Source organism: Anabrus simplex, chromosome 1 (genome assembly GCF_040414725.1).
Source record: "Anabrus simplex isolate iqAnaSimp1 chromosome 1, ASM4041472v1, whole genome shotgun sequence".
In the NCBI taxonomy this organism is placed as follows: domain Eukaryota; kingdom Metazoa; phylum Arthropoda; class Insecta; order Orthoptera; family Tettigoniidae; genus Anabrus; species Anabrus simplex.
In genome coordinates this window covers 392,582,018-392,607,037 of record NC_090265.1, presented here as the reverse complement: position 1 = coordinate 392,607,037, position 25,020 = coordinate 392,582,018, and the positions used below count along the sequence as shown (strand labels likewise).

At 42.1% G+C, this 25,020-nt stretch overlaps 1 protein-coding gene across 3 annotated transcripts in view; it reads left to right on the top strand.

The window, feature by feature from the left end:
• Positions 1 to 25,020, top strand: part of ifc (delta4-sphingolipid-FADS-like protein ifc) — a 125,765-nt gene that overhangs the window by 79,368 nt on the left and 21,377 nt on the right. The window contains exon 1 of one of the 3 annotated variants that reach the window (XM_067134999.2): positions 3,037 to 3,055. The exons of the other annotated variants lie outside the window; for them this stretch is intronic. The gene's annotated coding sequence lies outside the window, so the exon portion shown is untranslated. Of the gene's footprint in view, positions 1 to 3,036; positions 3,056 to 25,020 lie in introns of those variants that run through there. 3 annotated transcript variants of the gene reach the window in all.

Sequence of the window (25,020 nt, the reverse complement as noted above, 5' to 3'; positions counted from 1 at the left end):
CAGGTTGTAGGTTTTCATTTTCAATCTTACTAGACTCCTTGAGGAAGATTTACACTGGTGTACTGGCGAACAGACTGAGGGACTGGGCGGAAGACCAGTCGATACTGTCAATTTTTCAGGGCGGCTTCAGAAAAGGTAGAACAACAGATAATATGACAGTCAAGATGATTCTGGAGAAATATTTGAACAAGGAACAAGGTAAAGTATATCTAGCGGCTATTGATTTTAAAAAAGCTTTCGATATAGTGAGTAGAAGCGCGTTAATAGAAAAATTATGAAGGAGGGGTTTCAGGGAAAATTTTTTTTTTTGCTAGTTGCTTTACGTCGCACCGACACAGATAGGTCTTATGGCGACGAGGGGACAGGATAGGGCTAGGAGTGGGAAGGAAGCGGCCGTGGCCTTAATTAAGGTAAGTCTGGTGTGAAAATGGGAAACCACGGAAAACCATTTTCAGGGTTGCCGACAGTGGGGTTCGAACCTACTATCTCCTGAATACTGGATACTGGCCGCACTTAAGCGACTGCAGCTATCGAGCTCGGTTCAGGGAAGATTATCCGAGCGATTGAGGCTGTATATGATAAAGTGTATTGTTGTATTAAATTGGAAGAAAATTTAATAATAAAAGCAGTATGATTGAATGTAAGATAGGATTAAAACAGGGCTGTAAGCTATCGCCGATTTTATTTATATTCATAAATGATATTTTGCAAGGGCACGGAGAGAATAACTGGGCATCGCCGGTTGTTAACGATGTAGAGATCCGAGGATTGATTTTTGCCCATGATGTGATATTAATGACTTTAACATGATGGGGTTTACAGAGAAGTTTAAAGGTGGTCTCCGAATATTCTAGGATGTGGTCCCTGAAAATTAACTGTAATAAATCGAAGGTGGTGGTAGTTCGAAAAAAACAGGGCGAGAAAGGAGAGGAAATAGGTGGTACAGGGGAAGTTGATTGAAGAGGTGGATAAGTTGGAATATCTAGGAGTGCTTATAAACAAAAGCTTAGGATGGGAGGATCAAATTAATAGAGCGAAATGGAAGAGGGCGGCACCCCTCTCAGTGGTTAAAATTCTGGAGTCTTGGTACCCGGGTATAAAGTATAGTATCAAAAGGATGGTATTAAAGTCGTTAGTGTTGAGCAGAGTAACGTATGGAGCTGAACTATGGGATCTAGAGGAAGGAAGAGACACGCGAAATCAGATTATTTGTAAATTTAGTAAGACCTTGATGCGACTCCCGCAGTGTACTGCAAATGCGGCGGCGATACTAATTTGTGGGGAGTATGTAGAAATTGATTGTGTGATGAGGGTATTTATCTATTGGATGCGATTAAAGAGAGGGGAGGGTGTATAGTGTTACAATCGGCCTACCAGCAACGGCTGAAAAGTGTGTATACCGGGAGCTGGCTGTCGAAGATAAAAATGTGGAAAGGTTGGGTATGGGATACTTATGGCATGTGGTTTAGAATACGAGGGGTAGCAGCAGTCGGAGTACGATTTTAAGGAGGGTTAATAATATTCAGCAGCAACGACAGATGGATGAATGTAGGAAGAGAGAATCCCTTAAGCATATTTAACAAGGTAAGCAAAGTATCAAGGATAAATATGTGGAGAGATCAGTGAGAGGGGGGGGGGGTTACTGTGGTGGATTTTAGGCCTATACAAAAAAGGGGGATCAGAAATAAAGACAATTCATTATGTATATTGTGTGGAGAAGTGAATGAGGACATGCACTTGCTAGGGCGATGTATAGTAACAGAAAAAGTGAGAGTGAAACTTTTGAGTGTAAGGCAGCAAGAGATATTAAAACAGAGTAACGAGCAGAAAATTATTGGGTGGGTGGTTAAAGAATGGAATAGGGTAGGGAATCTGAACTGGTATGTATATGCTGTAAAACATTGTGTTAAAAAAAATAAAAGTGGTTGTGTAAATTCATTCAGGGTGGGGAATCTGAATTGGTATATTGTTTAAAAAAATTAAAAGATACGACTAAAAGAAGTGGTTGTGTAAGTGGCTAATGAGACAACTGGGCATGTAATTAAAAAGGTAGGGCAGTGTGTGTAATATTTTGTGCTATCGATATTGGGTACCTAGGTAGTAAAGAGGAAGGCAGGCACGAGACTCAGCAGATGAAAGGAATTATAGGGTTGAATCAGCAAGTCTTGTACGGCGAGATAGTTCACGATAAGGAGAAAGCAGCCTTGTCGAGAAACAATGAAACATGATTCAAGGACAAGAGTTGCTGTGCTCCAGCACGTGGCGCGTAATGCAAATAGATCAAGACTTGCTGATTCAACCGGGATTGGTGAGGAAGGTTTTTTTATCTTTGTTTTGTGTTGCCGTGTTTTCAGCATTTCACCTGTTGAAAAATTAGGTGGTAGTGTGCTCAGTGTGTTATTGAGCATCCTTTCTCTGAATGGGAGAATGTTTTTTATATTTGGTTTGATTATGTTTATTGTTTTTAGTTTCGTTATGTAAATTGTAATTTTTCCTAGTTTTGCTTGGGTTTGTAGATGTTGCTATTTTTCTCCATGGTGATCGATTAGGTTAGAAAACTGTAAATATGGAGAAAAATAAATATACTATACTATCTTTCTTTCTTAATCTGTTTGCCCTCCAGGGTTGGTTTTGCCCTCGGACTCAGCGAGGGATCCCACCTCTACCGCCTCAAGGGCAGTGTCCTGGAGCGTCATACATCGGGTCGGGGATTGAAACTGGGGAGGAGGACCAGTACCTCGCCCAGGCGGCCTCGCCTGCTATGCTGAACAGGGGCCTTGGAAGGGATAGACAAGGAAGAGGGAAGGAAGCGGCCGTGGTCTTAAGTTCGATACCATCCCGGCATTTGACTGGAGGAAAAGTGAGAAACCACGGGAAACCACTTCGAGGATGACTGAGGTGGGAATCGAACCCACCTCTACTCAGTTGACCTTCCAAGGCTGAGTGGACCCCGTTCCAGCCCTCGTACCACTTTTTCAAATTTCGTGGCAGAGCCGGGAATTGAACCCGGGCCTCCGGGGGTACAGCTAATCACGCTGACCACTACACCACAGAGGTGGACATATTATACTATACTATTTATTATACATCCATGATGGTCACCTATCAAAATTTAAGTTGTTTTAAAAAGTACCAAGTGAGGAAAATTTACAGTTATTAAAGTGTTAAAAAATTCATTACTGTACTGGAGTATGTGTTTTATAACCTTTTGATTTTGTACAATATTTCTCAATTTGTATAGCCACTGCTTCAATACGCGTGCAGTGCTGTATACCGTGTGACTCAGCAGCCCCTTCCAATATCGTTTGCTGCTGCCCAGCTGATGTGCACATGGTTATAGGGGTGCTATTCCCCTGCAGACGTACTGTATGGTACTAATGTTCAGTGAGCACGTTTGCAACACGATTCTGAACCCTAGCGAAGTGTTATATTGTCCGTTCGCAAAACATGACGCCTTGGGATCATATTGCAACGTCCTTTTACCATATAACTATGTTAATGTGTCGTGCCTCGTGACTGGGTGTAACGAAGAGGGTAATCAATGCATAAACAGAAGGTAACAGTGCAATGTGCCAGCGGTGGCTCGAATCCAGCATCGTTCAAATATTTTTGCATCGGTATGATGTTTGAATACGTAAACACAGGCCCATGTTCGCCACATTCAAACAGTAGAATGACGCTCTTATTCATCTTGTGCCCTGCGCATACTCGGCTGGTTAGGGCCTGAATGTACTGGAATCTCTGCTGTCATTCGGCATGTTTTCCATAGTTGAATACGTTGACATGCTCCTAATTTATAGGGAAGCAAGACAAAACGCGTGTGAGGGACAGCGCCTGTACCAGGAACGGTATCCCGACAGGCGACAGCGGCTGCTACGACATTCCGCCGTGTTGAAAGATGCCTAAGGACAACAGGCCTGTTTTCCGACCAGCCACCAGTCCGCGATAGGCCCGTTACATCGAATGAAAGAAGAGGCCGTTCTGGAGGCAGCTCGAAATAATAATAATAATAATAATAATAATAATAATAATAATAATAATTTCGTGTGGCTATTTCTAGCCGAGTGCAGCCCTTGTAAGGCAGTCCCTCCGATGAGGGTGGGCGGCATCTGCCATGTGTAGGTAACTGCGTGTTATTGTGGTGGAGGATAGTGTTACGTGTGGTGTGTGAGTTGCAGGGATGTTGGGACCAGCACAAACGCCCAGCCCCGGGCTATTGGAATTAACCAATTAAGGTTAAAATCCCCGATCCGGCCGGGAATCGAACCCGGGACTCTAAACCGAAGGCCAGTACGCTGACCATTCAGCCAACGAGTCGGACAGCTCGAAATAATTCACACATCAATACAAGGACGATTGCAAGACAGGTGAACACCAGCCAGCCGTTCGTCTGCCGAATACTGCATGAACATAAATTTCACCCATACCATCTTGAGCTACACCAAGAGCTCCATGGGCGGGATTTCGAAGCTCCAATGGAGCAGGGAAGCCCGAGAATTATGGATGACAGACAGATGTAAAGAAATTGAGATCCTTCAAGAGAAGCACGACTATTTTAATTTGCATAAGAAAGTGAAATAACTTGCTGGTTGGAAACGGAGACGATATGGTCTAATTTGAGAGATGCCAATAATGAAATCATCTTGGGTGTGGAAGGGAAACTCAAACGATGGAAGGAATATATAGAAAATCTCTTCAGAGATGACAGAAATGATCCTCCTTCACCTGACGAGAGAATAAATGAAAATAGCCCTGAAATAACAAAAAGATAAGTTGTACATGCCGTAAAACTTCAAAAGAATGGTAAAGCAACTGGACCTGACGGCGTGTACGCTGAAGTTCTCAAAGTAATAACAGAACAGGAATCTACCGGCCTAAATATCTTAACATCATTATTCAATCAAATATATGTCAGGAGAAATACCATCAGCATGGCTGAAATCAGCCTTCATACCACTACCGAAGAAGCCTAACTCGTCTCAGTGCGATGATTATCGTATGATAAGTTTGATGTCTCACGTGCTCAAAATATTCTTGCGAATCATTCACACCAGAATATACCAAAAAATGTGAATCCCACATGGATCAGAATCGGTTCGGTTTCCGAAATGGCGTTGGTACACGTGAGGCACTCTTCTCGTTAAATCTGTTGTTACAGAGGTGCAGAGATATGAATGTTGATGTCTATGCCTGTTTTATAGACTATAAAAAAAGCTTTTGATTGTATCAGGCACAATAAGCTGATAGAGATTCTGAGATCAACAGGTATTGACTCCGGTGACTTACTTATAATCAGTAACCTGTACTGGAATCAGTTTGCAAATGTCAAAACTGATCGAGGAACTTCAGAATCTGCTTCGATCAGGAAGGGCGTCCGCCAGGGTTGTGTACTGTCACCTCTGTTGTTTAACATTTACTCAGAGGCAATCTTTACAGAAACATTGGAAGACTATGGTGGGATCAAAATTAACGGGAAAATCATCAGATATGCAGATGATACTATTGTCATAGCTGATCACATGCCTGCCCTTCAGTGCATGATAAACTCCTTAGTTCAGCACAGTGAAGAGTTTGGATTATATGTTAACCCCTCAAAAACGAAAATGATGGTGTTCTCTAAGAAGACAATTCGGACAAATCTTACAATAAAAGATAAAATAGTTGAGCAAGTGTCTTCTCTCAAATATCTGGGTACCATCTTGGATGACCAATGTAACTCCAAACGGGAGATAATATCTAGAATTGAGCAGGCCAGGAAACAATTCATTACCATGAAGAAATTCTTTGTGAGGTCAGATCTCAGTCTCCAACTACGAATTCGTATGATTCGCTGCTATATATTTTCTGCTCACCTATATGGATGTGAAAGCTGGACTCTGGATCAAATCATAGAAAAACGTATTGATGCCTTCGAAATGTTCCTGTATCGCCGTCTCTTGCGGATATCCTGGGTAATGAAAATCTCAAATGCCGAGGTCCGTCGGATGAAAAAGCAAAAAGAACTACTGCTCACCATAAAACAGAGGGAAAACGCAATACCTAGGACATATCATGAGAGGTGAGAGGTATCAGTTATTACAGCTTATTATCGAAGGGAAGATACAGAGGAAGAGATCTGTTGGGAGAAGAAGAAATTCATGGCTGAAAGACCTTCTCTTTTACTTCCTTACAACCCCTAGATACCCTCATAACCATGTGCAGAGATCCGTACCCTTTATTACCAACCCCGTTCTGCCCAAGATCAGAGCAAAATTGCGTTGACGAATTGCGGGCTGCTATGATACAGTAGTTAATTTCTACGGGGATATCTGTGTGGAGAATTCAGGAGAACAAGGCATTTCATTAAATGTCATGATTTACGCTTCATTCGATCAAACGAGAGATATGATTCTCTATACATGAATGGATCCCAAGTAGAGGTAAGTCGTCTCATCAGTATACTTGGGCATGTTTTAAACACTTCACGTACATAGAGAAATGCTACTCGCTCATCACGTTCAGGTACCACTAAACGTATGAGAGTAAAAAATTGCATAGAACGTTCCTCTTAGGTCGTACGTAAAATTTCAACCCTCAAAGGTTAATAATACGAAATATGGACAATGTTTCTGGACGATAACTAATTTGTATGCAGCTCGATAGCGTTGATAGTTAGCAGGTCGCTATAAATGTTTATACCGCTTGGTAGCGTTGACAAATTGCGGGTAGCTATGATAGTTAATTTCTACGCCTCTTTATAGCGTCATACTCGTCTTAGCTTTCTGTGTTGAAGCAGGCAGACCATATTTTGAGATGAGTCCAGTATTTAAATATGCATTACAGTAAAAGGTTTTCATTAACAATATATATTACCGTTCGAATAAAACGCTAGTATTACTTTAATGTGAATGACGAAACATAATTGGCCGAAAAGGGCTCCATTTCACAGATTTGCAGATAAATGGTTTACTGACGGAAATAAGTTACCGTTTGTTATCTATGAGGGTGATAAGATTCAAACCGCGATAAAGCACTATGAGAGGAACCACCTCATTTCGCTTGGCAACTCAACACATTCAAAGGGCATACAAACATCAAAGTGGCATAGGGTAGTAAGCAGCCTTTTATCAGTGGCCAAGCATATACCATTCGTAACTTTAAGAAAGACTAGGACTTGTAACCAAGCGAGTTGCCCGTGCGGTTATGGTTGCTCAGCTGTGAGCTTGCATTCGGGAGATAGTGGGTTCGAACCCCACTGTCGGCAGCCCTGGAGATGATTTTCTGTGGTGTTCCATTTTCACACCAGACAAATGCTGAGGCTGTACGTTAATTAAGGCCACGGCCACTTCCTTCCCACTCCTTTCCTATCCCATTGTCGCCATACGACGTATCTGTATCGGTGCGACGTGAAGTAAATAGTGTTTTTTTTTTAAACCTATGAATTCTTCAAGACATGTGCCGTATATAGGATTTAAATGTTGCATCGAGCATATTCACATACTTACCTGATCAAGAGTTATTTTGTCTATAGAAAAGTGTCATGCTGGAAATAGAATGTTGCGTTTTCCACAGTTCAAATGGATGAGGAAAGTATGACTACATAATTATGCAGGTTCAAATTATGACTTCAAAATATCGAACCCTAAATCTGTTGCGAACACACCGCCGTCTTCTTCAAGCCTCAAACCCTATACAGGACACTATGATATGCCATTCTCTCCGGTCTTTCGCCAGCTGAGATGTCTCGTGGAATGATTTTTCGAATATATTTTTTAAATTTAACCCATTTACTGGAGTGTATAATAACGTCCTTAGAGTAGTATGTTTAAACTATTTTAAATTAAGATATCTCGAACAGGCTCAGATTTCTCATTAAACGAACTTTTCATAACCGTCCTTAGATGTTCTCAATGCCTCAGTTTTTAACAAGCAGTGCTCTAAACTTAGATTTTAGTTACTATCCCTCTATTTTTGAATTAATAAAATAACTTCATCAATTTAACATTTCATAAATCTTGTCCCTGTTCCGGGGTTTCTCTTCCTTCTACCTTCCCTCTAGCCAACATTTTTTCAATGCATCATGACTTTGCGATATGAAATTTAAGAATATGTTACAACCATTGTTTATTCACGGCATGAGCCTGTCATTCATCTGAAGCTCTTCTAGATCATAAATATTAGTGAACTGCTTCGTTCACGATACCCGAAGGATCCACTGGAAGTCCCTTGTTTCTAAAGTTTGTTTTTTCATAATGGTCCACGTTTCGGTGGAATATATGGTGACAGGAAATACCAGTGCATTGACTAAAAGTTCGGCACTTCTAGTTGATATCCTGGCCTTAGATATTTTCGGAATTTTGGCGGGTACAGTTGGGACCATGGCCTGTCTTCTCTTATTTCTTCTCGACCTCCTCTTTCATTTAAAACCAGTGCTCCTAAGTAGATGAACTAGCTTACTATTTCGAATTCAGCTGTCATGACCGAGTCTCATGAGTCATGACTTTTGTTCAGACCATGTACTATATACACCCAGTTCCTGAACGTTTGGATCCTACGTCGTATATTATAGTGTTCTTTTACACCAAAAAGGTTTCTATGTAGTTGACCACGTTTTCTTCTATATTTTCCATTTGAACTCTTCATTTCCGGCAATGGTTTAGTTCAGTGGTTTGGTGTTTCCATAATATCAGTTCTGAGAACGTTTCTTGCGGATTGTTTACTGAAAGATATTATGCTTTTGTTTGTTATTTCTTCTCTAAACTTAGTAGTTACTCGTATGTTGATGACCATCAGCATCACATTCCGTTGTGTTGGACCGTTTTTCTACATCACAGAAAGGCAAGAGTGAACTCAGAAGTAAACACGGTTACATCTGATGTGTTCAGACGCAAGTGAATCCACTCAAAATGTATGCCTTCCATTTCTCCCACCATATACCTGAAACATGCAACCCAACCATGCAGTTGTCGCTGGCCAAGTGGGCATGTAATCGTAATATGCGTGCATTTCTAAACAGTTGCAAGCGTTTATTTATAAAGAATAGGAAGAGCAAGTCTTTTGCCATTTACAAGGGGTAATTTATCAGTCATCCGTTATGTTCCGAAATCATTTTGGGAGTTCGTAGATATATCTATTATAGATGAGTTGTGAAAAGAAGATATGTTCTGCATACAATCCAGACAGTACACCAAACATTATCAATATTACGCATTGTAACGGTTAAGAGTTTTATGTTTAGCTGTTTGGAATACACTCCTTCACTGTACGCTCAAAGCTATACCCAATATCTCCCACTCCACATCCTCCATTGTATGCTAGGAACAGTTTCATGTTACATCACATTTACGTCACCGGCCACTGAAGTCGATTCCTAATTCTCTCTCTATCTGTAGTTGAATCTTTCAACACCAGTAACTCTTTGCAAAACTAGCTGTGAAATGCTACCTTTTTTCTTGATAAAACAGTCCTATTGTACTCTGCTCTACTCCTCTCCTCTTCTCATGTGGCTCACAACGTGACATTGCGTGGTAATCCCCAGGTCTCAGTTGAGTCTGTCATTTCTTCACTTCGGTTGATGACTTCCCGTAAAAAAATAATAGCAGCAGTAGAGTGGTCGCGCGGTTTACGCGCTACAGCTATGGAACCAAGCACTCACTGCATTCGGGAGAAGAACGGGTTCGAAACCCCTTGGTCGGCTGTCCTAGGAATTGTTTGCTGTGGTTTCCCATATTCACTTTCAGGCAAATGCCGGGACAGTTCATATTCATAGGTCTCAGCCGTTTCCTTCCGCCTCCTTAACCAGTTTCATTCACCATCATTTATTAAACCTTTATTAGCTTCTTAGGTGTGGTTGGCATCAGGAAGGGCATCCTGCCACAGGAACATGCCATAGATTTCATCTTACCTCACCCCCGACCCCGTATCAAGAAACGGGACTAAGAGGTTGTAATTCACTATCGTTATAATAACAATTAGGAATGTACAAACATTGGTTTAATTCTTGACTAGGTTAGTGACACGCTGAGCAGTAATTTTAGGTGGTTTTTTCCCCTGAGTATTTCTGAATATTGAGTGGAATTGGACAGTATCTGTTCTTTCAAGAACGAAACGTGTCATTGTATTTTAATTAAGTTGTTTCTTTTTCAGGCATAATTCTGTTACCATATGTTTTCTTTTTCGGGTAATGTATTTATTTAAAAAAATAGTTTCGGCAGACTGAAGCACCTAAGATATAAATTAACTGAGTCGAAACTGAATAGATAGTTGTCTTCGTATCACAAAAAAAATCCCAATTCTAGCCCCCTCCCATCCTTGCGTCGGCGAAACAACCTTCGATGTGTTAGTGCGACGTTAAACAAGTAGCAAAAAAAAAAAAAAAAAAACTTGGTTTCGACTTCCGAACGATGTTGGAATGTGCCCCCAAAGCGTGTGGTGGTGGTGGTGGTGGTGGTGGTGGTTTTTTTTTTTTTTTTTTTTTTTTTTTTTTTTTTTTTTTTTTTGAAAAGGCCCAGGGTGTTTTCATATTCACTTCCACATCCTTACCAATGAAAAATGATAGAGGGCAGTTCTCTTCTGCTTTAATTTTATGTTGGGGATGTTGCAGTTGAATTCGTGAGCAAAGAGAGATACGTATATCCTAAAAATTAAGAACTAAATGCAGAGATGTTCTAGGAATACGAAACAACGTTTTCCAACGTTGTATCTCTAACCTCCAACCGGTGCTAATGTTTGTGTAATGACTCGACATTCCCAGCTATGATTCTTTGTCCGAAACATCAGTTACGGATGACAGTTCAGTTCTCCACTAGAAAATTTATCATAATTTGGAACAATCAGACGACTAAAATACTTTTCTGTTTAAATAATTGAAGAATTAATTTATACTGTTTCTCATCTTATTCAGTAAATCGTTTGACCTCGTTATATTCTTCTGTAGTATTGAAGGACTGGTGAATATGTTATTTGGTCCTTTTATAAACCTGTTAGGTCTACACGTTATAGAGAAGTGTCCTCCCGATGAATCAACTAATGAGTTAATGAGTGCTAGTGTAGGAGCATACACTTCATGCCACTTAACTCTCGGCTCCCTTCACCCGCAACAGATGTCTCGCGCAAAGAATCCCAGATGTGAATGATGTGAATGTCATGCCACGGTACACACATTAGTGCAGTGTATCTAAACGAAGGTGTTAACCAGAGTAAAAGACCCAAGCACGCGAATTCTCAGACACTCGCGTGTACAGTCAAGATCTTTTCTCGACGTCCTTGACCCCGACGCTACGTAAAATGTAGCCTGAAGAGTAAGTATCGCACCCATTTTTGAAAAGTCAATATTTCTGTGCATCACTGTCACTCTCCCATGATATACAGTTTAATATTAATGTGTAGATGTGAAATATTACGGAAAAAGCGACATGGGTCTAAAGGATTCGCATTCTACTGATCTGCATAATACGTAAGACACCATGATACGAAGCTCTTTATAACCTATCAGTCCGTAGCCCTTACAGAAACTTTGTGCCGGCTTTGAGAAAGTTTTTAGAAAAACATCTGTGAATTTTTCTCATTCCTCACGCAAGTTATGATTCGACATCGATCGACGGAATCTCCCGTTCCTCTTTTGTGTACTGTTCATGATTGTGGCCAGTCTCGAATTTAACTGTATGTTAATATCCAGCTTTTGCCTGGGAATGAGAGGCTGTCCGCAAGATGAAATTCCCCAGGGGCACTTGGAAGATTGAGTTTGTGGCCACGGGGCCCTTACCTGAGCTCTGGCATTCCTTCTACTTATGTTTAGACTCCCCTTATCCTATCTGACCTCTCTTAGTCAACTTTTGTTCTTTTCCGAACCAGACGGTATTAAAGCAATCGGGGCCTAGGGAGTCTTTCATTTTCACGCCCTTCGTGGCCCTTTTCTTTGGCCAATACCTACATTTTTGGAACCCCTTCCATTTTACCCCTGTGTTTAGTGTTAATAAAGGATGGTTGCCTAGTTGTACTTCCTCTTAATCACCATCATCACAAGATTAAACAACTTAGAGGCATGGTTATCAGACTCGGCGTTACCTAATACACTGATCAGCCAGAACATTATGACCACCTGCCTAATAGCCGGTGTATCCACCTTTGGCACTGATAACAGCTTCGACGTGTCTTGGCATGGAAGCAATGAGGCCTTGGTAGGTCCCTGGAGGTAATAGGCACAACGTCTGCACATACAAGTCACCTAATTCCCGTAAATTCCGGGGAGGGGAGCGAAGAGCTCGGACGCCACGTTCACATCCCAGATGTGTTCGATCGGCTGAAGATCTGGCGAGTTGGGAGGCCAGCACATCAATTGCAGCTCGCCACTGTGTTCCTCGAACCACTCCATCACACTCGAGGCCTTGTGATATGGCACATTATCTTGTTGAAAAATGTCAGTGCCGTTGGGAAACATTATCGTCATGAAGGGGTGTACGTGGTCTGCAACCAGTGTACGATACTTCTCGGCCGTCATGGTGCCATGCACGAGCTCCACTGGACCCATGGATGCCTACGTGAATGTTCCCCAGATCATAATTGAGCTGCCGCCAGCTTGTCTCCGTCCCGCAGTCCAGGTGTCAGAGCTGTTCCCTTGGAAGACGACGGATTCACACCCTCCTCTCGGCATGATGAAGGTATCGGGGTTCATCAGACCATGCAACGCTCTGCCACTGCATCAACGTCCAGTGGCCAGTTCACTCATAGTTGCCGATATCGTGGTGTTAACATTGGCACATGCATGGGTCGTCGGCTGCGGAGGTTTATACTCAGGGGTGTTCGGTGCACTGTGTTCACACACACTTGTACTTTGCCAAGCATTAAATTCTGATGTTATTCCGCCAAAGTTCGCCGCCTGTCCTTTTTTTTTCAGTCTGCCCAGCCTACGACGTCCGACATTTTTTATGAGGGGTGGCCGCCCAACCCTTCGACGTTTGGACGTGGTTTCATCTTGGTTTCGCCACTTGTTGAAGACACTCACCACAGCAGTCCTCGAACACCCGACAAGTCGTGCAGTTTCCGAAATGCTCGTGCCGAGCCTCCGGGCCATCACAATCTGCCCTCAGTCAAACTCAGATAGATCGCGCGCCTTCCCATTTACATACGGGCAGCACGTTTACTGATACTACATGCACCGTGCGTGTTTGACTAGCAATCATTCCTCGTCAGGTGACGCTGCTACCGCCTGGACGGGTTTATATCGATGGTAGGTGGTCATAATGTTCTGGCTGATCAGTATACAAAGCACAGCTATTTCAAAACAGAACATTAGAAGACATTTACGGTACCTCCTGCGGGTGCGGGCGGTAGAATACATCCATGGTATACCCTGCCTGTCGTAAGAGGCGACTAAAAAGGCCCCGGGTGCTCTTAATTTGGGAACGTGAATTGGCGACGACGGGCCCGTAGCTGAGTCCTGGCATTGCTTTCATGTATTGCTTCCAGGCTTCTCACTTTCATCTATCGTGCCCGATCTCTCTTGGTCAACTGTTGTTCTTATCCGACCCCAACGGGATTAGAGCATTTGAAGTTTTTGTCCGATGCCTAAATCGTATATTAGCATACGGTAGTTCTGCTGTGAAGATTTAATATTACGAACATTTCATATCTCTAAATATTTATATTTACAGATTTGAGAGCGCGTAACCTTCTTTAAACTAGAGGAACTTGGAAATGTTAATAAATTTCAAGCGTTGATCAGTGTGTCGTCACGTTACATTTGCGCCTTATTCGTAATAGAAATAATGAAAAGTTACTACGCTGTACTCTTTTTTTTTTTTTTTTTTTCAATCTTATAACAGCAGTAATCTTTGTCTGGTCTGCAGTTAGTTCTGAGAAACTGTAATGTTTGCTGATATTATGAGATTCGTACTGATTTGCGCGCTCTGGGCTCGGCTGCTCTGCTCCTACTGTGACGTCATTTCGTTAACCAATAGCAGCTCGTCTCGCGTTGGACCCAACCTTTAGTAGTGTTTAAGAACCTTGGGACCAACCTAGTGCGATATAGTCGATTTGTATCACATCAGGTTGATAAAAGTTAAACTACTAGTCATCAACGACCGTTGTCAATAACGTTGTGCTGGAACGCCCTGGGAGAAAACCATGCTGATTGGAGTTAAGCAAGTTATTCTCCCGTAAGAATTCCAGCACGCTGTTCACGATCAGGCGCTTAGGTACCCTAAATTAGGCCTCGATAGAAATGGTACTAAGACTGCTGAGTCTTTCAGTGTTCATTGAATTACGCAAAAATGTGTTTATCCTCTTCAGAGTGATCATACTCTTTTTTTTTTTGCTAGCGGTTTTACGTCGCACCGACACATATATAGGTCTTATGGGATAGGAAAGGCCTAGATAATATTTTTAATGTAGTTCAATGTTATTGCAGAGATTTTTATTTCACGAAATTGTGAGCAAATCGTACGTGAAAATATACAAAGAATGTTGTTTGCATGCAGACTGGTAATGTACAAGTAATTAAATTAAATTTTACTAGTGGCTTTACATCGCACCGACACAGACAGGTCTTATGGCGACGGTGGGATAGGAAAGAGCTAGGAGTTGGAAGCGGCCGTGGCCTTAATTAGGGTACAGCCCCCAGCATTTGCCTGGTATAAAAATGGGAAACCACGGAAAACCATATTCAGGGCTGCCGACAGTGGGATTCGAACCCACTACCTCCCAGATGCAAGCTCACAGCCGCGCGCGCCTAACCGCACGGCCAGCTCGCCCGGTACAGGAAATGTTAATATTAAATTAATCAATTTTGACACTTCCTCAACACAATTTTTTCAGCGGACAAATGTTTTTCTATATCGGAATAAATGTCAATTCATTTTCCAATCTTTCCCTATTAAAAAGGGATAAATGTTCACAAGACTGCTCAGTTTAATAGCAGGGAAGCTCTTTGTAACCTATGAACTGATTTGGATCTAACAACTCAACAAGCCGGATGCTTTCGAAATCGCCAAACCGTATTTCCATTTGCATAATTAAGGTGTCACCACCAAACAAAACACACGTATAACAAAAAAAGGTTCGTGCTTTCGGAACAGGCTGTTAACCACGAATATCTTGTATACCAAGAAAATTGAAATTTTCTCGCTACTTTACCATCATAATACTTAATACCCAAATTAGGCATACATCTTGTGTATTTGGCTTCACACTTCTCTTCGTAAGTCCAAGATGAGAACGGTTTACGTTTTAAAGAGTTCAAAAGACTCGTTAAGTTCCCGAAGGGGACTACATCACATATCATTTCAACGCGATTTTCAACCGAATGATGCCAGTCTCGTTTTACGCAACTAACAGTCCATGTCTGAATTGTTACAAATAAAGCCAATAACCTAATGCACGGATTTCCCACTAATTCCAAAGAAAAACGCACGCTTAACAATAGGGTACCGCTACTTCATTGTCACCTTCGCGCTGGGAGTTACTACGCTCTCAAATAACACAAGAGGCTTGCCCCTCTGGGGTCTGGACCTTGTGGAGAGAGGAGTGCGGGCGGTAAACCTATCTTCCCTCCACCTCCCCGCGCCTAGAGTTGGGTCGTTCATGAACTAACTAGTTCATTTGAACGACTCGTTTATTTGAACTAGTTCGAGTTCGTTCAAATATTTTGAACGAGTCGTTCACACGAGCATACAGCATATTAAAGGAGGACGAAGACGTAAGCAAGCACCATCTATAGTAAATCTTACGTACTAGCTTACGTCCAGCACGGAATACTATCTCTCTTGCGCCGCTGGTGCTGTTGCTAAGATAGCTTTACCTAGTTCATTTGAACGACTTCGTTCATTTGAACGAAATGCCGCGAGGGCTGCTTGTATGAAGACAGCACAAATGAACTACCTCGTTCATTTGAACGACTTCGTTCATTTGAACGAAATGCCGCGAGAGCACAAATGAACTACCTCGTTCATTTGAACGACAAAATGAGCACGCACGAAAATGGCCAATGGCGTGCCGTGTTAATGATCACATGACAGCACATTTCTCAACTGGTGATGGAGCAGGGAGAAGTTATAAAAAATTAGAAAGTTTAACTGTTTCTCTGTCTCTCGTAGATGACTTTTCTCCACCTAGGCAGGCTGGCGGCGCCGCTGGGCACTGGGCAGCTGTTTTCTGCTCGCGCAAGGCGCTCCGCAAGACGATGAAGTACCAAGTTCACAGAATGTCGTACTAGTCGCCTAGCTTTGTAACTGAGCGCATGTTGGTTCGAGTCCGGTCCTATGCAAGATAGGTCCACAAAACACACGATGGGGTGATAATGTCGCTGGTTCACCTCTTATAACAACGATATCCCACATAATATTAACGAACAATACCGTATTCGAGGTTCCTCAGAATTCCATTACGAAAAAAAAGAAAAAAACGGGTTCACTGTCTGGCACTTGCGTAAGCGTTCTATCATACACGACAGTTGTGGAGAATAATACACGGGCACCGGTAAATAAATACTCTGTCTACACACAAAATAAACAATGTCAACAACGAAATCACACGCATTTGGAGCAGAGTAGCAAAACCATGCTAGCACATGGTAACAATTACAACACATCAGTACACATAAGTTATCTTAAGATGCGATTGACACAGAATACGCGAAAGTTTTCATCATAAACCACATAAAAAATACGCCGTAAGAATATTTTCTCTAAACAAATACATCTTAAGCAAATAATACCGTAAACTACGCTAAGGTGAATCTGGAGTGAAAATTTGGCTATTTCCCTTCAAATAGGCCTATCAATATTTCAGTTTTGGGCTTTAAAAACTGTTCAGTTTCCCTGTATAAAAATGTAATCACTATCACCCTACCACCGTTTTTACAGCTCCAAGCCCAAATTTTAAATTTTAAAAGGAAGTGGTCATGTGTGTAACAAGTGCACTCATTCAATTGCTGTATTATAATAATAATACCGAGCTCGATAGCTGCAGTCACGTAAGTGTGGCCAGTATCCAGTATTCGGGAGATAGTAGGTTCGAACCCCACTGTCGGTAGCCCTGAAGATGGTTTTCCGTGGTTTCCCATTTTCACACCAGGCAAATGCTGAGGCTGTAGCTTAATTAAGGCAACGACCGCTTCCTTCCTACTCCTAGTCCTTTCCTGTCCCATCGTCGCCATAAGACCTATCTGTGTCGGTGCGACGTAAAGCAACTAGCAAAAATATAATAATAATAATAATAATAATAATAATAATAATAATAATGCCCACCTCTGTTCTGTGGTGTGGTGCTTAACGTGATTAGCTGCCATCCCCGGAGGCCCGGATTCTATTCCCTGCTCTGCCACAAAATTTGAAGAGTGGTACGAGGGCTGGAACGGGGTCCACTCAGCCTCGGGAGGTCAGCTGAGTAGAGGTGAGTTCGATTCCCATCTCAGCTATCCTCGAAGTGGTTTTCCGTGGTCTCCCCACTTCTCCTCCAGGCAAATGCCGGGATGGTATCTAACTTAAGGCCACGGCCTCTTCCTTCCCTCCTCCTTGTCTATCCCTTTTGACCTCCCCCCCTACTAAGCCCCTGTTCAGCATAACAGGTGAAGCCGCCTAGGCGAGGTCTAGTCCTCCTCCCCAGTTGTATCCCCCGACCAAAAGTCTCAGGCTCCGGAACTCTGCCCTGAGGCGGTAGAGGTGGGATCTCTTGCTGAGTCCGAGGGGAAAACCAACCCTGGAGGGTAAACAGATAAATAAATAAATTATTATTATTATTATTATTATTATTACTATTATTTTAAGTACGCTTCAGCTACCATGTACAGGCATTTTGATTTGACATTCTGCTTTATTTCACCAGGAGGGTGATCTGACTGACTTAAGGTAAACACCATATGTGTTACCAGAGATCTTTTACATGCCGATATCGCACGATATAGTTTCGAACGGATTTCTTTCCGCCCTTCAAACATCCGAGTACTTCTGCCGGGTTTGAACCCCCAATCTTGCGGATCGGAAGTAGACTACTGATCTACAAAGGGAATTTTGCATTCCCATTAACCTATGTACGTATTTATTGTCACTTTGTAGCATACAAAATATTTTTCTATCATATTCCTTCGAAATTACCATACATTCTTATGATCAAGTGAATAGAGCAAAGAACTACGCTTTAACAATGGTGTGATGAAGGCAAATTGAAATTGTGTATCTCCTACATTTCTTCCCTGACAACGAAACTATTAATTACGTCTGGGTTAAGAATCAGCTGACCGCATATCAAGTTCATAATGTCAGTCACAACTCACTGTAATATGTTATAATATTAATGGGGAATGTTTATCGATGAGGGAATTAGATTTTTCATACCAATAGAGCATATCAAAAGTTAATGGGCTTCTGATAAATTCACGTGCATGCACCCAATCATCGTCAGTGGATAGGGCCTGACACATTCCACTCTGATGAGTGTAATGTCAGGCCTAAGACGAAACTCTAGTTTTATACAGCAAACGCCTTAAAGGACTTACATATGAGATTTTATTAGTTAGCTATTCAGGAACATCCCTTATTAACAGGACGTTTCATACGGTTCGTCCTCCCAGCTCTTTAACAGATAAAAAGGACAATTATCACCTTAGTGCAATGTTTTCCCGTGTATAAAGGCAGTAAATACAGTAGCTTCTTCTCTCTCAAACAGCTGATTCATACGCCCCTTAAAACCAACGAGCTTTAAACAACGAAGGAGGTGGGGTGGGGTCAAGGCTGTATGGTTTGCCGTTAAATTAAAGGAAGACGAAGACGTACGCAAGTACCATCTGTTGTAAAATTTACGTACTAGTTCGCGTGCGGTGCGGTACGGTAAACTACCTCTCCTCACGCCGCTTGTGCTGTTGCCAAGAGAGCTCATAATAAACTACCTCGTTCATTTGAACGACGTGCCACGAGAGCGTTTCCATGAAGACAGCACAAATGAACTACCTCGTTCATTTGAACGACTTCGTTCGTTTGAACGATTTCGTTTATTTGAACGAAATGCCGCGAGAGCACAAATGAACTACCTCGTTCATTTGAACGACAAAATGAGCTCGTTCAAAAATGGCCAATGGCGTGCCATGTTAATGGTCACGTGACAGCACATTTCTCACCTGCTTATGAACTACCTCGTTCATTTGAACTAGTTCATTTGAACGACTCAAGGCGATGAACGGTATCGAATGAACTAGTTCAAGCAAATGAACTGACTGGACCCATCCCTACCCGCGCCAGTCATCAAGCGACTGAAGGGAAACACAACAAAAAGTCCTGGGTGAGAACTTAGACTGCCTCCCTGTTAGAACAAGTAGTCTGCTGTCGCCATCTAGCGGGGCGATCAGCGAAGCACATCATCTGCTGTCATCATGTAGCACATATCAAAGAGATTATTGTTGATTTAACACAATAACAACAGCAGATAAATTTGTTACGATATTTATGTTTAATCGTATTTCTTAGGGTAGGCATTGCCTCAAATGACTCCCAAGTAGTTTCGCCACTGGAAAGTAGGTATGATATAAAATGCAGACTAACACAAGCAGGGGAAGAATTTCCTAAGAAAGGGAATTTGCTCACTTCGAGCATTGATTTGGGAATTAGAAAGATGTTTTTGAAGACTTTCGTCTGGAACGTGGCATTGTATGGAAGCGAAACATGGGCGATAAGTACCTCAGAAAGAAAAAGAATAGGTGCTTTTGAAATGTGGTGTTACAGAAGAATGCTGAAGATGAGATTGGTAGGTAGAATCATGAATGAAGATACTGAATCGGATTGACAACAGGAGCAGATACGGTATATTTAGATACAGCAGTACAGTATCTTACCTGCTATATTCGTGTGTATATTTGTGTGTGTGTATCTATTAGGACACGGTACTAATAATAATCTGTCTAAGCATTTAGCTTTGTTGGTAATCTTTGAGTACAGTAGTTCGTGCAAATTTCAAACTTGCAATTTCAATTTCTGTTTGTGCTTAGTAGTGACATACGGCACCGGTATTGTAATTAGGATACGTCTGAACGTGGTTTAAAATTATTGTAGTGTAATGTACAGTAGTATACGAGTAATATCTTATTATAAATTAGCGTGCTTATTTTATTATTGTAATTTTTTTGTGTAGTATAGTAAAGTATCTGTAGAAACTCTCTTACTAAAATTCTGTTGTTGTAATTAGGAGAGGCTTAACTACAATATAGAATTGTGTATTTTTTGTGTATTCCTTTCGGTATTCAGTAATTAACAGTAGTTTTTATCTGTTAGGCTGTTGTAGGATAAAAATAGAATACGACTAAGTAGTATTATAGTGCAGTAGTATATTAATTACGTAATTGTCGTGTGATCTTTGAGTACTGTCCTAGACAATATTTCTTTTCGTTCAATTTTTTGCACAAAACAAGTTATTTTAGTTTTCCTTCTCTTTTAATTTTTTCCGTAAGGAATGGCTAAAGAGTGCAAGTGTAGGAACTGAGGGTGTGGCGAGGCATTGAGGGGTATGAGGGAAGAGTTGGAAAGTTTGAGGGAGATAATTAGGATTCTCACAGAAGACAGGTAGGCCTCCCTCAAACAATGTACAGGTTACATCAGGTGTAAAAGAGAGATGGGAAGGAAAGGGGCGAACTGTAGAAGACAGGTGTTCTAAGGGGAAAGAGATTTCAGGCTAAGGGCTCTATTCAGGATCAGAATTCAGGACAGGTGTCTGTGAGAAATCGGTACGAGCTACTCCAGGTAGAGCGACAGAGGGAAGATGAGGAACAGGGAACTGTTGCTGAGATGTGTAGAAGTAGGAGGAAGGGAAAAGGTAGGAAAGGAAACTGTAGAGGATAGGAAAAGACAGGTAGGACAGGGTCATGGGAGGGCGAACAGGGAGGTGGAAGTAACTTCTGCAGCTATCAGGAAAGATAGGGCTGACCAGGAATGGAGGGGATCAAAGGAGGTGGGTAGGGGTGAGGCTCTGGTCATGGGGGATTCCATCGTTAGACACGTGGGGAAAGTGTGTGGAGGAAAGGGAACCAGGGTAGAGTGTTATCCAGGAATTAGGTTGAGGCAGATGCTGAGAGAAGTAGAAGAGAAGGAGGGGAAAGAGAAGGTGGTAGTGTTTCACGTTGGTATCAACAACGTAAGGCAAGCTAATATAAGTAACATAGTTGGGATGTGTGGGATCTGGTAAATGCAGCACGGGTGAAGTTTAAGAAAGCGGAGATTTTTATCAGTGGAAATCTGTGTACAATTGGAGGGATACTACTGGAGGGTGATTGGGGATTTAAATGAGACTATGGAGTGGTTATGTGGGGAAAGTGGGAGTGAAGTTTCTAGACCCTAATGGGTGAGTGGGAGATAGGGTTCTGCGCTCATATGGCCTTCACTTAAACCGCAGTGGTACGTATAAGTTAGGAAATTTGTTTAGAAGAGTAATAGGGAGGTACATTCTGGGAAACGGGGTTGTCTAGGGAGCGGTGATGAGGGTACAGAGATCTGGAAGCCAAGTAGGGATGACATAAAAATGTAAGTGTTGAACTGTAGAAGTATTGTAAACAAAGGAATAGAATTGATTTAATAGATATACAGGGTTATTCACCTAACATATTACACGGAAATAACTTATAAACCGTTAAAGATATCGGTATTCTGTTTTCATATTCGTAAATGGTACCCAGGGTCTTGTAAAATAACGTGCTACTTAGTCTCATAGGATGATTAATAACCAAGATATTGATACTGACTCCATATTTTTTGTTACGGGGTATCGTGGATGTGCAGAGGTGAAAGAAGGTGCGGGGGTGAACAGGTCCCAAAATACGAAATTAAAGTTAAGATAAAATTTAACAAAGTTATATTTTCTTTTAAAGATTAAGAAATAACAAATAGAACAGGTACTCGGTAGCCGAAACACAATTCGAAAATGTACAATTACAATGATTACAGGATTTGGGCTCCGAGAGCCAGACACCAAATTCTTGAGCTATAAGCCCAACCTTACGATATACAGAATTCAACAAAGGGGCAGAAGACCCCAATCATGCCCAGGAGCACTTGTTCCCAATTACACAGTAAAGCCTCCTCGAGGCGCGCAGAAAACACAATTTTAGAAAGAGCAACCCGCTCTTAAGTTCCAGCCTATCAAAGGCCACACCAAACTCCACTTTCAAGTTGTCCTCCCAGGACATGAAAACAGGGGTAAAATACCCAACCTACTGAGGCCTACTAAGTAAAGAAACAGGATAATTACCTGGCCTCTAAAATACCAACTTGAGAGGAGGCAAAGCCGCACTCCTAATACCTTTTGTTTAAAACCTACTTGGCACTAGGCCGTTAATGCAAGGGCTAATCCCATACAAAAGAGGTGACTTATATGAGAAGACAATTTACATTACGCTAGAATGGAAGAAACGGTTGAGAAAATAAGTTCACCTCAAAGCAATATGAGTGGGAGCTCGAGAGGGTTAAGCACTCTCTATCCCAATTTATAGTTTAAACAGATAGAATTGATACCGAGTGTGTTTACATTTTAAGGGAAAGTTACATGGTAAAAGGCTTCGGACCTGCCCCGAGAGTTAAATTGCTGAGCTAGCAAGAAAAGAAGTTATTAAACGGCCATTACCTTGTGGATGAACTGCTGCCCGAAGAAAGAGGCACTTCCCGCCCCCTGCTACGTACTTTACACACTGAAAGATGTTATTGAAGTGGCACGGAGACCCGAAAATCAGCAGTTTATATACTCTCGCGGAAATTTCGAGGCGTTTCAGGAATGAGAACACCCTCCCACAAGAATTTTATTGGCTAGGGTTAAGCAACATATCCAAGTTGAAGAACATACACCTGATTGGTCATAAATTAAAGAAATTCGGGATTGGCTAAATTCAAACCTGGCGGAAGGAAGGGGTTAATATTGCCAACATAAACAATAACTGAAAGAAATTTAACAAAGAACAAACTTATGAACACAAAATTTCTTCAAAAACATAGTTCTTTCACTTCGCACTAGGGTGCATAATTGTATTTCTTCAGTAGTGCCGTCTGGAAGAGAATGTCCACACTTCTTACTACAGGCAAAACAAAAATACATCGAAAACGACCCAGTTCAGAAACTTCAAAATTTACAAGTAGTGACATCTTCTGAGAAACTAGAAAATTAACACAGTAGATAAAGTTCAGACTTCCTCCAGTAGAGGAGTTTCAACTGGCGCAAAGTTTGAATTAGCGACGTGGAGGTGTACCACCCGGTACATTTTTAAATGGAACGTCACAAATTTATACAGCTGGCCTAAAAGTTTAACTGCGTACAAGTTCAAATATGTAAGTATTTTAAAAATCGGACAAGTAATTTTTGAGAAATAAATAACAGCATGCGCGGTTTCGCATTCCGCATCAGACGGCGTGCAGTCGGGCAAGGACATACTGACGCGTAAGCGGTTTCCTGGGAGTGAGTTCAGCCTCAGAACGGATACCAAGCATGTATTGTAAACATAATGTGATGTACCGAGGCTAGGAAAACAACAGATAGGGAATCTGCCACCTGGGCGACTGCCCTTAATGCATATCAGTATTGATTGATTGATTGATTGATTGATACCGTAACATACCCCTGGGGGTGTGCAAAGTTATTGTATGACTGCCAAACACACAACGGGGAAGGGAGATTAAAGTTGCTGTTTTTGTTTTGACATCCATATGTAATAAGCTGCGCTCAGTTTAGCGTCTTTTCCCACGGATGGGAATGGGAAGGATTTGGAAAGGATGTCGGCCATGGCCTATCCCAAAGGTACCTATCTGGTATTTGCCTGGTGTTGAGCATGCGACTCCATGCAAATCACTTTCATGTTGGGCGAGGCAGGACTCGAACCTGCGCTCTCCCGACTGCAGAGCAGTCTGTCGAGTTTTTTAATCAAGTGTAGCGGTTAGCATTCGTAGCTGTCGCCGCGGTAGTCCGGGTTCAATTCCCAGCTCTGATAAGCCATTTAATTCTGGTTGGAGGGCTGGAACGTGGTACACTCAGCCTCATGAGGCAAAACTGAGAAGAGATGGGTTCGGTACCCATCTCAGCTATCCTGGAAGTTTTCGTGGTTTCCCAACGTTACTCCAGGCAAATGTCGGGATGGTTCCTTACTTACTACAACGGCCGCCTCCGTCCCAATTCTTCACCTGAATTGCAAATACAGTACACTACTACAGACACCACAATAACACAGGTTATCAGACACATTCTGACACACAGTACACACACCTCCAAGCCCATGGGGCTACACGACTACGATGTCCAAGCCCCGGAAATGATATAACAATAACTATTCTCTGTATCCCTTCGAGTGTCTTAATCACGTACGTCTGGAGAGGAACCCGAACAATAAGATGCATTACTGAAAGTGCGACCGTATAAGCATTACTGTTCTGGAGTAGACTTAGTGTTTGAAAATGTGGATTTTATCATGCAATCGCAGTGTGAATGACACACGTCCTGCAAACAAATGGAAATAGTAAGATACGGTAGTGTAGCTGCTATTAGAGGGCGTAGGAGGGGAAGGTCTTGTCCGCCCTGTGTCTTACGGGCCTCATGTTAAGTACACTACAGTTTTGGAGTACGTCTAGAGAAACTGTATGGAGAGTATGGAAGGAGTTCTAGGAGAGCTTGTATGTTGAGAGGTATACCTCCGGGATCATCTGTCACGTATGCCAGTACGACGCCTTTGCCGCAAGTTGTTGCAGAACGCACACTGGAATAATAACGTGAAGAGAAACAGGACCACACCAGCTAGAGGGGAAGAGAAGGCTGTAAGTGTTCTGGCGGCCGTCGCCCATAATCCACATACTACCTCACACGCAATTGCGCGTGATGCCGGAATAAGCCAGGCAAGTGTCATTCGCATTCTACAGTGACCCAAGTTTCATCCCTATCACGTATCTTTGCATAAACAACTTGATGAGCGAGATTATGGACGTGTGGATTTCTGCCGTGTTGTTCTTTCGCGAGCACAGGACGACAGGAACTTCCTGCAGAGACTTCTCTTCACTGATGAAGCGACCTTCAGCAACCATGGACATATCAATCTAC